The sequence below is a fragment of the Hordeum vulgare genome, chromosome 2H (assembly GCF_904849725.1).
Source record: "Hordeum vulgare subsp. vulgare chromosome 2H, MorexV3_pseudomolecules_assembly, whole genome shotgun sequence".
Classification (NCBI taxonomy): domain Eukaryota; kingdom Viridiplantae; phylum Streptophyta; class Magnoliopsida; order Poales; family Poaceae; genus Hordeum; species Hordeum vulgare.
Window position 1 is genome coordinate 13,855,873 of NC_058519.1, and position 12,063 is coordinate 13,867,935.

The window sequence follows — 12,063 nt, forward strand, 5'->3', positions numbered from 1 at the left end:
TTGAACACCATACTTTTTGTGTGTTAAAAATGCACCATTCAAAGGCACATCACAAAATTTCAACAATTTCTGACTTCATTTGTTATTCTTCGTGCATTTACTTATTTTTTTGAGCTAGTTGACCCTGAAATTGAAAAGCACTACAAATGAACTCTGAAAATATTGAAAGTTGGCATGCTATCATCATTTCACCCACATAGCATGTGTTAAAAAGTTGAGAGGGCTATGACAAAACTGGATGCACTTCGTGTACAAAACGCACAATCTCTCTCGAAGTATCAGGGTTTCGAACGAGAACTCATCTCTTACAAAGGGATTTTATTTTTTTGAACTTATTTGAACTCCATAATTTTTGTGTGTTTGAAATGTACCATTCAAAGGCACATCACAAAATTTCAACAACTTCTGACTTCATTTGGTATTCTTCGTGCATTTAACTTTTTTTTTTGAGCTAGTTGACCCTGAAATTGAAAAGCACTACAAATGAACTCTGAAAATGTTGAAAGTTGGCATGCTATCATCATTTCACCCACATAGCATGTGTTAAAAAGTTGAGAGGGCTACGACAAAAACTAGACGCACTTCGTGTACAAAGCGGACAATCTCTCTCGAAGTATGAGGGTTTCGAACGAGAACTCATCTCTTACAAAGGGATTTCATTTTTTTGAACTTATTTGAACTCCGTACTTTTTGAGTGTTCAAAATGCACCATTCAAAGGCACATCACAAAATGTCAACTATTTCTGACTTCATTTGGTATTCTTCGTGCATTTAAGTATTTTTTTTGAGCTAGTTGACCCTGAAATTGAAAAGCACTACAAATGAACTCTAAAAATGTTGAAAGTTGGCATGCTATCATAATTTCACCCACATAGCATGTGTTACAAAATTGAGAGGGCTACGACAAAAACTGGATGCACTTCGTATACAAAACGGACAATCTCTCTCGAAGTATGAAGGTTTCGAATGAGAACTCATCTCTTACAAAGGAATTTCATTTTTTTGAACTTATTTGAACTCCATACTTTTTGTGTGTTCAAAATGCACCATTCAAAGGCACATCACAAAATTTCAACAATTTCTGACTTCATTTGGTATTCTTCGTGCATTTACTTATTATTTTTTTTGAGCTAGTTGACCCTGAAATCGAAAAGCACTACAAATGAACTCTGAAAATGTTGAAAGTTGGCATGCTATCATCATTTCACCCACATAGCATGTGTTAAAAAGTTGAGAGGGCTACGACAAAAACTGGATGCACTTCGTGTACAAAACGGACAATCTCTCTCGAAGTATCAGGGTTTCGAACGAGAACTCATCTCTTACAAAGGGATTTCATTTTTTTGAACTTATTTGAACACCATACTTTTTGTGTGTTAAAAATGCACCATTCAAAGGCACATCACAAAATTTCAACAATTTCTGACTTCATTTGTTATTCTTCGTGCATTTACTTATTTTTTTGAGCTAGTTGACCCTGAAATTGAAAAGCACTACAAATGAACTCTGAAAATGTTGAATGTTGGCATGCTATCATCATTTCACCCACATAGCATGTGTTAAAAAGTTGAGACGGCTACGACAAAAACTGGATGCACTCTTCGTGTACAAAACGCACAATCTCTCTCGAAATATCAGGGTTTCGAACGAGTACTCATCCCTTACAAAGGGATTTCAGTTTTTTGAACTTATTTGAACTCCACACTTTTTGTGTGTTCAAAATGCACCATTCAAAGGCACATCACAAAATTTCAACAATTTCGGACTTCATTTGGTATTCTTCGTGCATTTACTTTTTTTTCAGCTAGTTGACCCTGAAATTGAAAAGCACTACAAATGAACTCTGAAAATGTTAAAAGTTGGCATGCTATCATCATTTCACCCACATAGCATGTGTTAAAAAGTTGAGAGGGCTACGAACAAAACTGGATGCACTTCGTGTACAAAACGGACAATCTCTCTCGAAGTATCGGGGTTTCGAACGAGAACTCATCTCTTACAAAGGGATTTTATTTTTTGAACTTATTTGAACTCCATACTTTTTGTGTGTTTAAAATGCACCATTCAAAGGCACATCACTAAATTTCAACAATTTCTGACTTCATTTGGTATTCTTCGTGCATTTAATTATTTTTTTTGAGCTAGTTGACCCTGAAATTGAAAAGCACTACAAATGAACTCTGAAAATGTTGAAAGTTGGCATGCTATCATCATTTCACCCACATAGCATGTGTTAAAAAGTTGAGAGGGCTACGACAAAAACTAGATGCACTTCGTGTACAAAACGGACAATCTCTCTCGAAGTATGAGGGTTTCGAACGAGAACTCATCTCTTACAAAGGGATTTCATTTTTTTTGAACTTATTTGAACTCCATACTTTTTGTGTGTTCAAAATGCACCATTCAAAGGCACATCACAAAATTTCAACAATTTCTGACTTCATTTGTTATTCTTCGTGCATTTAACTATTTTTTTTGAGCTAGTTGACCCTGAAATTGAAAAGCACTACAAATGAACTCTGAAAATGTTGAAAGTTGGCATGCTATCATAATTTCACCCACATAGCATGTGTTAAAAAGTTGAGCGGGCTACGACAAAAACTGGATGCACTTCGTGTACAAAATGGACAATCTCTCTCGAAGTATGAAGGTTTCGAACGAGAACTCATCTCCTACAAAGGGATTTCATTTTTTTGAACTTATTTGAACTCCATACTTTTTGTGTGTTCAAAATGCACCATTCAAAGGCACATCACAAAATTTCAACAATTTCTGACTTCATTTGGTATTCTTCGTGCATTTACTTATTATTTTTTTTGAGCTAGTTGACCCTGAAATCGAAAAGCACTACAAATGAACTCTGAAAATGTTGAAAGTTGGCATGCTATCATCATTTCACCCACATAGCATGTGTTAAAAAGTTGAGAGGGCTACGACAAAAACTGGATGCACTTCGTGTACAAAACGGACAATCTCTCCCGAAGTATCAGGGTTTCGAACGAGAACTCATCTCTTACAAAGGGATTTCATTTTTTTGAACTTATTTGAACTCCATACTTTTTGTGTGTTCAAAATGCACCATTCAAAGGCACATCGCAAAATTTCAACAATATCTGACTTCATTTGGTATTCTTCGTGCATTTACCTTTTTTTTTGAGCTAGTTGACCCTGAAATTGAAAAGCACTACAAATGAACTCTAAAAATGTTGAAAGTTGGCATGCTATCATCATTTCACCCACATAGCATGTGTTAAAAAGTTGAGAGGGCTACGACAAAAACTGGATCCATTTCATGTACAAAACGGACAATCTCTCTCGAAGTATGAGGGTTTCGTACGAGAACTCATCTCTTACAAAGGGATTTCATTTTTTTGAACTTATTTGAACTCCATACTTTTTTTGTGTTCAAAATGCACCATTCAAAGGCACATCACAAAATTTCAACAATTTCTGACTTCATTTGGTATTCTTCGTGCATTTACTTATTATTTTTTTTGAGCTAGTTGACCCTGAAATTGAAAAGCACTACAAATGAACTCTGAAAATGTTGAAATTGGCATGCTATCATAATTTCACCCACACAGCATGTGTTAAAAAGTTGAGAGGGCTACGACAAAAACTGGATGCACTTCGTGTACAAAACGGACAATCTCTCTCGATGTATCAGGGTTTCGAACGAGAACTCATCTCTTACAAAGGGATTTCATTTTTTTGAACTTATTTGAACTCCATACTTTTTGTGTGTTCAAAATGCATCATTCAAAGGCACATCACAAAATTTCAACAATTTCTGACTTCATTTGGTATTCTTCGTGCATTTACTTATTATTATTTTTGAGCTAGTTGACCCTGAAATTGAAAAGCACTACAAATGAACTCTGAAAATGTTGAAAGTTGGCATGCTATCATAATTTCACCCACATAGCATGTGTTAAAAAGTTGAGAGGGCTACGGCAAAAACTGGATGCACTTCGTGTACAAAACGGACAATCTCTCTCGAAGTATCAGGGTTTCGAACGAGAACTCATCTCTTACAAAGGGATTTCATTTTTTTGAACTTATTTGAACTCCATACTTTTTGTGTGTTCAAAATGCACCATTCAAAGGCACGTCACAAAATTTCAACAATTTCTGACTTCATTTGGTATTCTTCGTGCATTTACTTTTTTTTTTGAGCTAGTTGACCCTGAAATCGAAAAGCACTACAAATGAACTCTGAAAATGTTGAAAGTTGGCATGCTATCATCATTTCACCCACATAGCATGTGTTAAAAAGTTGAGAGGGCTACGACAAAAACTGGATGCACTTCGTGTACAAAACGGACAATCTCTCTCGAAGTATCAGGGTTTCGAACGAGAACTCATCTCTTACAAAGGGATTTCATTTTTTTGAACTTATTTGAACACCATACTTTTTGTGTGTTAAAAATGCACCATTCAAAGGCACATCACAAAATTTCAACAATTTCTGACTTCATTTGTTATTCTTCGTGTATTTACTTATTTTTTTGAGCTAGTTGACCCTGAAATTGAAAAGCACTACAAATGAACTCTGAAAATGTTGAAAGTTGGCATGCTATCATCATTTCACCCACATAGCATGTGTTAAAAAGTTGAGACGGCTACGACAAAAACTGGATGCACTCTTCGTGTACAAAACGCACAATCTCTCTCGAAATATCAGGGTTTCGAACGAGTACTCATCCCTTACAAAGGGATTTCAGTTTTTTGAACTTATTTGAACTCCACACTTTTTGTGTGTTCAAAATGCACCATTCAAAGGCACATCACATAATTTCAACAATTTCGGACTTCATTTGGTATTCTTCGTGCATTTACTTTTTTTCAGCTAGTTGACCCTGAAATTGAAAAGCACTACAAATGAACTCTGAAAATGTTAAAAGTTGGCATGCTATCATCATTTCACCCACATAGCATGTGTTAAAAAGTTGAGAGGGCTACGAACAAAACTGGATGCACTTCGTGTATAAAACGGACAATCTCTCTCGAAGTATCGGGGTTTCGAACGAGAACTCATCTCTTACAAAGGGATTTTATTTTTTGAACTTATTTGAACTCCATACTTTTTGTGTGTTCAAAATGCACCATTCAAAGGCACATCACAAAATTTCAACAATTTCTGACTTCATTTGGTATTCTTCGTGCATTTACTTATTTTTTTTGAGCTAGTTGACCCTGAAATTGAAAAGCACTACAAATGAACTCTGAAAATGTTGAAAGTTGGCATGCTATCATCATTTCACCCACATAGCATGTGTTAAAAAGTTGAGAGGGCTACGACAAAAACTAGATGCACTTCGTGTACAAAACGGACAATCTCTCTCGAAGTATGAGGGTTTCGAACGAGAACTCATCTCTTACAAAGGGATTTCATTTTTTTTGAACATATTTGAACTCCATACTTTTTGTGTGTTCAAAATGCACCATTCAAAGGCACATCACAAAATTTCAACAATTTCTGACTTCATTTGGTATTCTTCGTGCATTTAACTATTTTTTTTGAGCTAGTTGACCCTGAAATTGAAAAGCACTACAAATGAACTCTGAAAATGTTGAAAGTTGGCATGCTATCATAATTTCACCCACATAGCATGTGTTAAAAAGTTGAGCGGGCTACGACAAAAACTGGATGCACTTCGTGTACAAAATGGACAATCTCTCTCGAAGTATGAAGGTTTCGAACGAGAACTCATCTCCTACAAAGGGATTTCATTTTTTTGAACTTATTTGAACTCCATACTTTTTGTGTGTTCAAAATGCACCATTCAAAGGCACATCACAAAATTTCAACAATTTCTGACTTCATTTGGTATTCTTCGTGCATTTACTTATTATTTTTTTTGAGCTAGTTGACCCTGAAATCGAAAAGCACTACAAATGAACTCTGAAAATGTTGAAAGTTGGCATGCTATCATCATTTCACCCACATAGCATGTGTTAAAAAGTTGAGAGGGCTACGACAAAAACTGGATGCACTTCGTGTACAAAACGGACAATCTCTCCCGAAGTATCGGGGTTTCGAACGAGAACTCATCTCTTACAAAGGGATTTCATTTTTTTGAACTTATTTGAACTCCATACTTTTTGTGTGTTCAAAATGTACCATTCAAAGGCACATCGCAAAATTTCAACAATATCTGACTTAATTTGGTATTCTTCGTGCATTTACCTTTTTTTTTGAGCTAGTTGACCCTGAAATTGAAAAGCACTACAAATGAACTCTAAAAATGTTGAAAGTTGGCATGCTATCATCATTTCACCCACATAGCATGTGTTAAGAAGTTGAGACGGCTACGACAAAAACTGGATCCATTTCATGTACAAAACGGACAATCTCTCTCGAAGTATGAGGGTTTCGTACGAGAACTCATCTCTTACAAAGGGATTTCATTTTTTTGAACTTATTTGAACTCCATACTTTTTTTGTGTTCAAAATGCACCATTCAAAGGCACATCACAAAATTTCAACAATTTCTGACTTCATTTGGTATTCTTCGTGCATTTACTTATTATTATTTTTGAGCTAGTTGACCCTGAAATTGAAAAGCACTACAAATGAACTCTGAAAATGTTGAAATTGGCATGCTATCATAATTTCACCCACATAGCATGTGTTAAAAAGTTGAGAGGGCTACGACAAAAACTGGATGCACTTCGTGTACAAAACGGACAATCTCTCTCGAAGTATCAGGGTTTCGAACGAGAACTCATCTCTTACAAAGGGATTTCATTTTTTTGAACTTATTTGAACTCCATACTTTTTGTGTGTTCAAAATGCATCATTCAAAGGCACATCACAAAATTTCAACAATTTCTGACTTCATTTGGTATTCTTCGTGCATTTACTTATTATTATTTTTGAGCTAGTTGACCCTGAAATTGAAACGCACTACAAATGAACTCTTAAAATGTTGAAAGTTGGCATGCTATCATAATTTCACCCACATAGCATGTGTTAAAAAGTTGAGAGGGCTACGACAAAAACTGGATGCACTTCGTGTACAAAACGGACAATCTCTCTCGAAGTATCAGGGTTTCGAACGAGAACTCATCTCTTACAAAGGGATTTCATTTTTTTGAACTTATTTGAACTCCATACTTTTTGTGTGTCAAAATGCACCATTCAAAGGCACGTCACAAAATTTCAACAATTTCTGACTTCATTTGGTATTCTTCGTGCATTTACTTTTTTTTTTTTTGAGCTAGTTGACCCTGAAATCGAAAAGCACTACAAATGAACTCTGAAAATGTTGAAAGTTGGCATGCTATCATCATTTCACCCACATAGCATGTGTTAAAAAGTTGAGAGGGCTACGACAAAAACTGGATGCACTTCGTGTACAAAACGGACAATCTCTCCCGAAGTATCAGGGTTTCGAACGAGAACTCATCTCTTACAAAGGGATTTCATTTTTTTGAACTTATTTGAACTCCATTCTTTTTTTGTGTTCAAAATGCACCATTCAAAGGCACATCACAAAATTTCAACAACATCTGACTTCATTTGGTATTCTTCGTGCATTTACCTTTTTTTTGAGCTAGTTGACCCCGAAATTGAAAAGCACTACAAATGAACTCTAAAAATGTTGAAAGTTGGCATGCTATCATCATTTCACCCACATAGCATGTGTTAAAAAGTTGAGAGGGCTACGACAAAAACTGGATCCATTTCATGTACAAAACGGACAATCTCTCTCGAAGTATGAGGGTTTCGTACGAGAACTCATCTCTTACAAAGGGATTTCATTTTTTTGAACTTATTTGAAATCCATACTTTTTTTGTGTTCAAAATGCACCATTCAAAGGCACATCACAAAATTTCAACAATTTCTGACTTCATTTGGTATTCTTCGTGCATTTCCTTATTATTTTTTTTGAGCTAGTTGACCCTGAAATTGAAAAGCACTACAAATGAACTCTGAAAATGTTGAAATTGGCATGCTATCATAATTTCACCCACACAGCATGTGTTAAAAAGTTGAGAGGGCTACGACAAAAACTGGATGCACTTCGTGTACAAAACGGACAATCTCTCTCGAAGTATCAGGGTTTCGAACGAGAACTCATCTCTTACAAAGGGATTTCATTTTTTTGAACTTATTTGAACTCCATACTTTTTGTGTGTTCAAAATGCATCATTCAAAGGCACATCACAAAATTTCAACAATTTCTGACTTCATTTGGTATTCTTCGTGCATTTACTTATTATTATTTTTGAGCTAGTTGACCCTGAAATTGAAAAGCACTACAAATGAACTCTGAAAATGTTGAAAGTTGGCATGCTATCATAATTTCACCCACATAGCATGTGTTAAAAAGTTGAGAGGGCTACGGCAAAAACTGGATGCACTTCGTGTACAAAACGGACAATCTCTCTCGAAGTATCAGGGTTTCGAACGAGAACTCATCTCGTACAAAGGGATTTCATTTTTTTGAACTTATTTGAACTCCATACTTTTTGTGTGTTCAAAATGCACCATTCAAAGGCACGTCACAAAATTTCAACAATTTCTGACTTCATTTGGTATTCTTCGTGCATTTACTTTTTTTTTTTGAGCTAGTTGACCCTGAAATCGAAAAGCACTACAAATGAACTCTGAAAATGTTGAAAGTTGGCATGCTATCATCATTTCACCCACATAGCATGTGTTAAAAAGTTGAGAGGGCTACGACAAAAACTGGATGCACTTCGTGTACAAAACGGACAATCTCTCTCGAAGTATCAGGGTTTCGAACGAGAACTCATCTCTTACAAAGGGATTTCATTTTTTTGAACTTATTTAAACACCATACTTTTTGTGTGTTAAAAATGCACCATTCAAAGGCACATCACAAAATTTCAACAATTTCTGACTTCATTTGTTATTCTTCGTGTATTTACTTATTTTTTTGAGCTAGTTGACCCTGAAATTGAAAAGCACTACAAATGAACTCTGAAAATGTTGAAAGTTGGCATGCTATCATCATTTCACCCACATAGCATGTGTTAAAAAGTTGAGACGGCTACGACAAAAACTGGATGCACTCTTCGTGTACAAAACGCACAATCTCTCTCGAAATATCAGGGTTTCGAACGAGTACTCATCCCTTACAAAGGGATTTCAGTTTTTTGAACTTATTTGAACTCCACACTTTTTGTGTGTTCAAAATGCACCATTCAAAGGCACATCACATAATTTCAACAATTTCGGACTTCATTTGGTATTCTTCGTGCATTTACTTTTTTTCAGCTAGTTGACCCTGAAATTGAAAAGCACTACAAATGAACTCTGAAAATGTTAAAAGTTGGCATGCTATCATCATTTCACCCACATAGCATGTGTTAAAAAGTTGAGAGGGCTACGAACAAAACTGGATGCACTTCGTGTACAAAACGGACAATCTCTCTCGAAGTATCGGGGTTTCGAACGAGAACTCATCTCTTACAAAGGGATTTTATTTTTTGAACTTATTTGAACTCCATACTTTTTGTGTGTTCAAAATGCACCATTCAAAGGCACATCACAAAATTTCAACAATTTCTGACTTCATTTGGTATTCTTCGTGCATTTACTTATTTTTTTTGAGCTAGTTGACCCTGAAATTGAAAAGCACTACAAATGAACTCTGAAAATGTTGAAAGTTGGCATGCTATCATCATTTCACCCACATAGCATGTGTTAAAAAGTTGAGAGGGCTACGACAAAAACTAGATGCACTTCGTGTCCAAAACGGACAATCTCTCTCGAAGTATGAGGGTTTCGAACGAGAACTCATCTCTTACAAAGGGATTTCATTTTTTTTGAACATATTTGAACTCCATACTTTTTGTGTGTTCAAAATGCACCATTCAAAGGCACATCACAAAATTTCAACAATTTCTGACTTCATTTGGTATTCTTCGTGCATTTAACTATTTTTTTTGAGCTAGTTGACCCTGAAATTGAAAAGCACTACAAATGAACTCTGAAAATGTTGAAAGTTGGCATGCTATCATAATTTCACCCACATAGCATGTGTTAAAAAGTTGAGCGGGCTACGACAAAAACTGGATGCACTTCGTGTACAAAATGGACAATCTCTCTCGAAGTATGAAGGTTTCGAACGAGAACTCATCTCCTACAAAGGGATTTCATTTTTTTGAACTTATTTGAACTCCATACTTTTTGTGTGTTCAAAATGCACCATTCAAAGGCACATCACAAAATTTCAACAATTTCTGACTTCATTTGGTATTCTTCGTGCATTTACTTATTATTTTTTTTGAGCTAGTTGACCCTGAAATCGAAAAGCACTACAAATGAACTCTGAAAATGTTGAAAGTTGGCATGCTATCATCATTTCACCCACATAGCATGTGTTAAAAAGTTGAGAGGGCTACGACAAAAACTGGATGCACTTCGTGTACAAAACGGACAATCTCTCCCGAAGTATCGGGGTTTCGAACGAGAACTCATCTCTTACAAAGGGATTTCATTTTTTTGAACTTATTTGAACTCCATACTTTTTGTGTGTTCAAAATGTACCATTCAAAGGCACATCGCAAAATTTCAACAATATCTGACTTAATTTGGTATTCTTCGTGCATTTACCTTTTTTTTTGAGCTAGTTGACCCTGAAATTGAAAAGCACTACAAATGAACTCTAAAAATGTTGAAAGTTGGCATGCTATCATCATTTCACCCACATAGCATGTGTTAAGAAGTTGAGACGGCTACGACAAAAACTGGATCCATTTCATGTACAAAACGGACAATCTCTCTCGAAGTATGAGGGTTTCGTACGAGAACTCATCTCTTACAAAGGGATTTCATTTTTTTGAACTTATTTGAACTCCATACTTTTTTTGTGTTCAAAATGCACCATTCAAAGGCACATCACAAAATTTCAACAATTTCTGACTTCATTTGGTATTCTTCGTGCATTTACTTATTATTATTTTTGAGCTAGTTGACCCTGAAATTGAAAAGCACTACAAATGAACTCTGAAAATGTTGAAATTGGCATGCTATCATAATTTCACCCACATAGCATGTGTTAAAAAGTTGAGAGGGCTACGACAAAAACTGGATGCACTTCGTGTACAAAACGGACAATCTCTCTCGAAGTATCAGGGTTTCGAACGAGAACTCATCTCTTACAAAGGGATTTCATTTTTTTGAACTTATTTGAACTCCATACTTTTTGTGTGTTCAAAATGCATCATTCAAAGGCACATCACAAAATTTCAACAATTTCTGACTTCATTTGGTATTCTTCGTGCATTTACTTATTATTATTTTTGAGCTAGTTGACCCTGAAATTGAAAAGCACTACAAATGAACTCTTAAAATGTTGAAAGTTGGCATGCTATCATAATTTCACCCACATAGCATGTGTTAAAAAGTTGAGAGGGCTACGACAAAAAATGGATGCACTTCGTGTACAAAACGGACAATCTCTCTCGAAGTATCAGGGTTTCGAACGAGAACTCATCTCTTACAAAGGGATTTCATTTTTTTGAACTTATTTGAACTCCATACTTTTTGTGTGTCAAAATGCACCATTCAAAGGCACGTCACAAAATTTCAACAATTTCTGACTTCATTTGGTATTCTTCGTGCATTTACTTATTTTTTTTTTGAGCTAGTTGACCCTGAAATCGAAAAGCACTACAAATGAACTCTGAAAATGTTGAAAGTTGGCATGCTATCATCATTTCACCCACATAGCATGTGTTAAAAAGTTGAGAGGGCTACGACAAAAACTGGATGCACTTCGTGTACAAAACGGACAATCTCTCCCGAAGTATCAGGGTTTCGAACGAGAACTCATCTCTTACAAAGGGATTTCATTTTTTTGAACTTATTTGAACTCCATACTTTTTTTGTGTTCAAAATGCACCATTCAAAGGCACATCACAAAATTTCAACAATATCTGACTTCATTTGGTATTCTTCGTGCATTTACCTTTTTTTTGAGCTAGTTGACCCCGTAATTGAAAAGCACTACAAATGAACTCTAAAAATGTTGAAAGTTGGCATGCTATCATCATTTCACCCACATAGCATGTGTTAAAAAGTT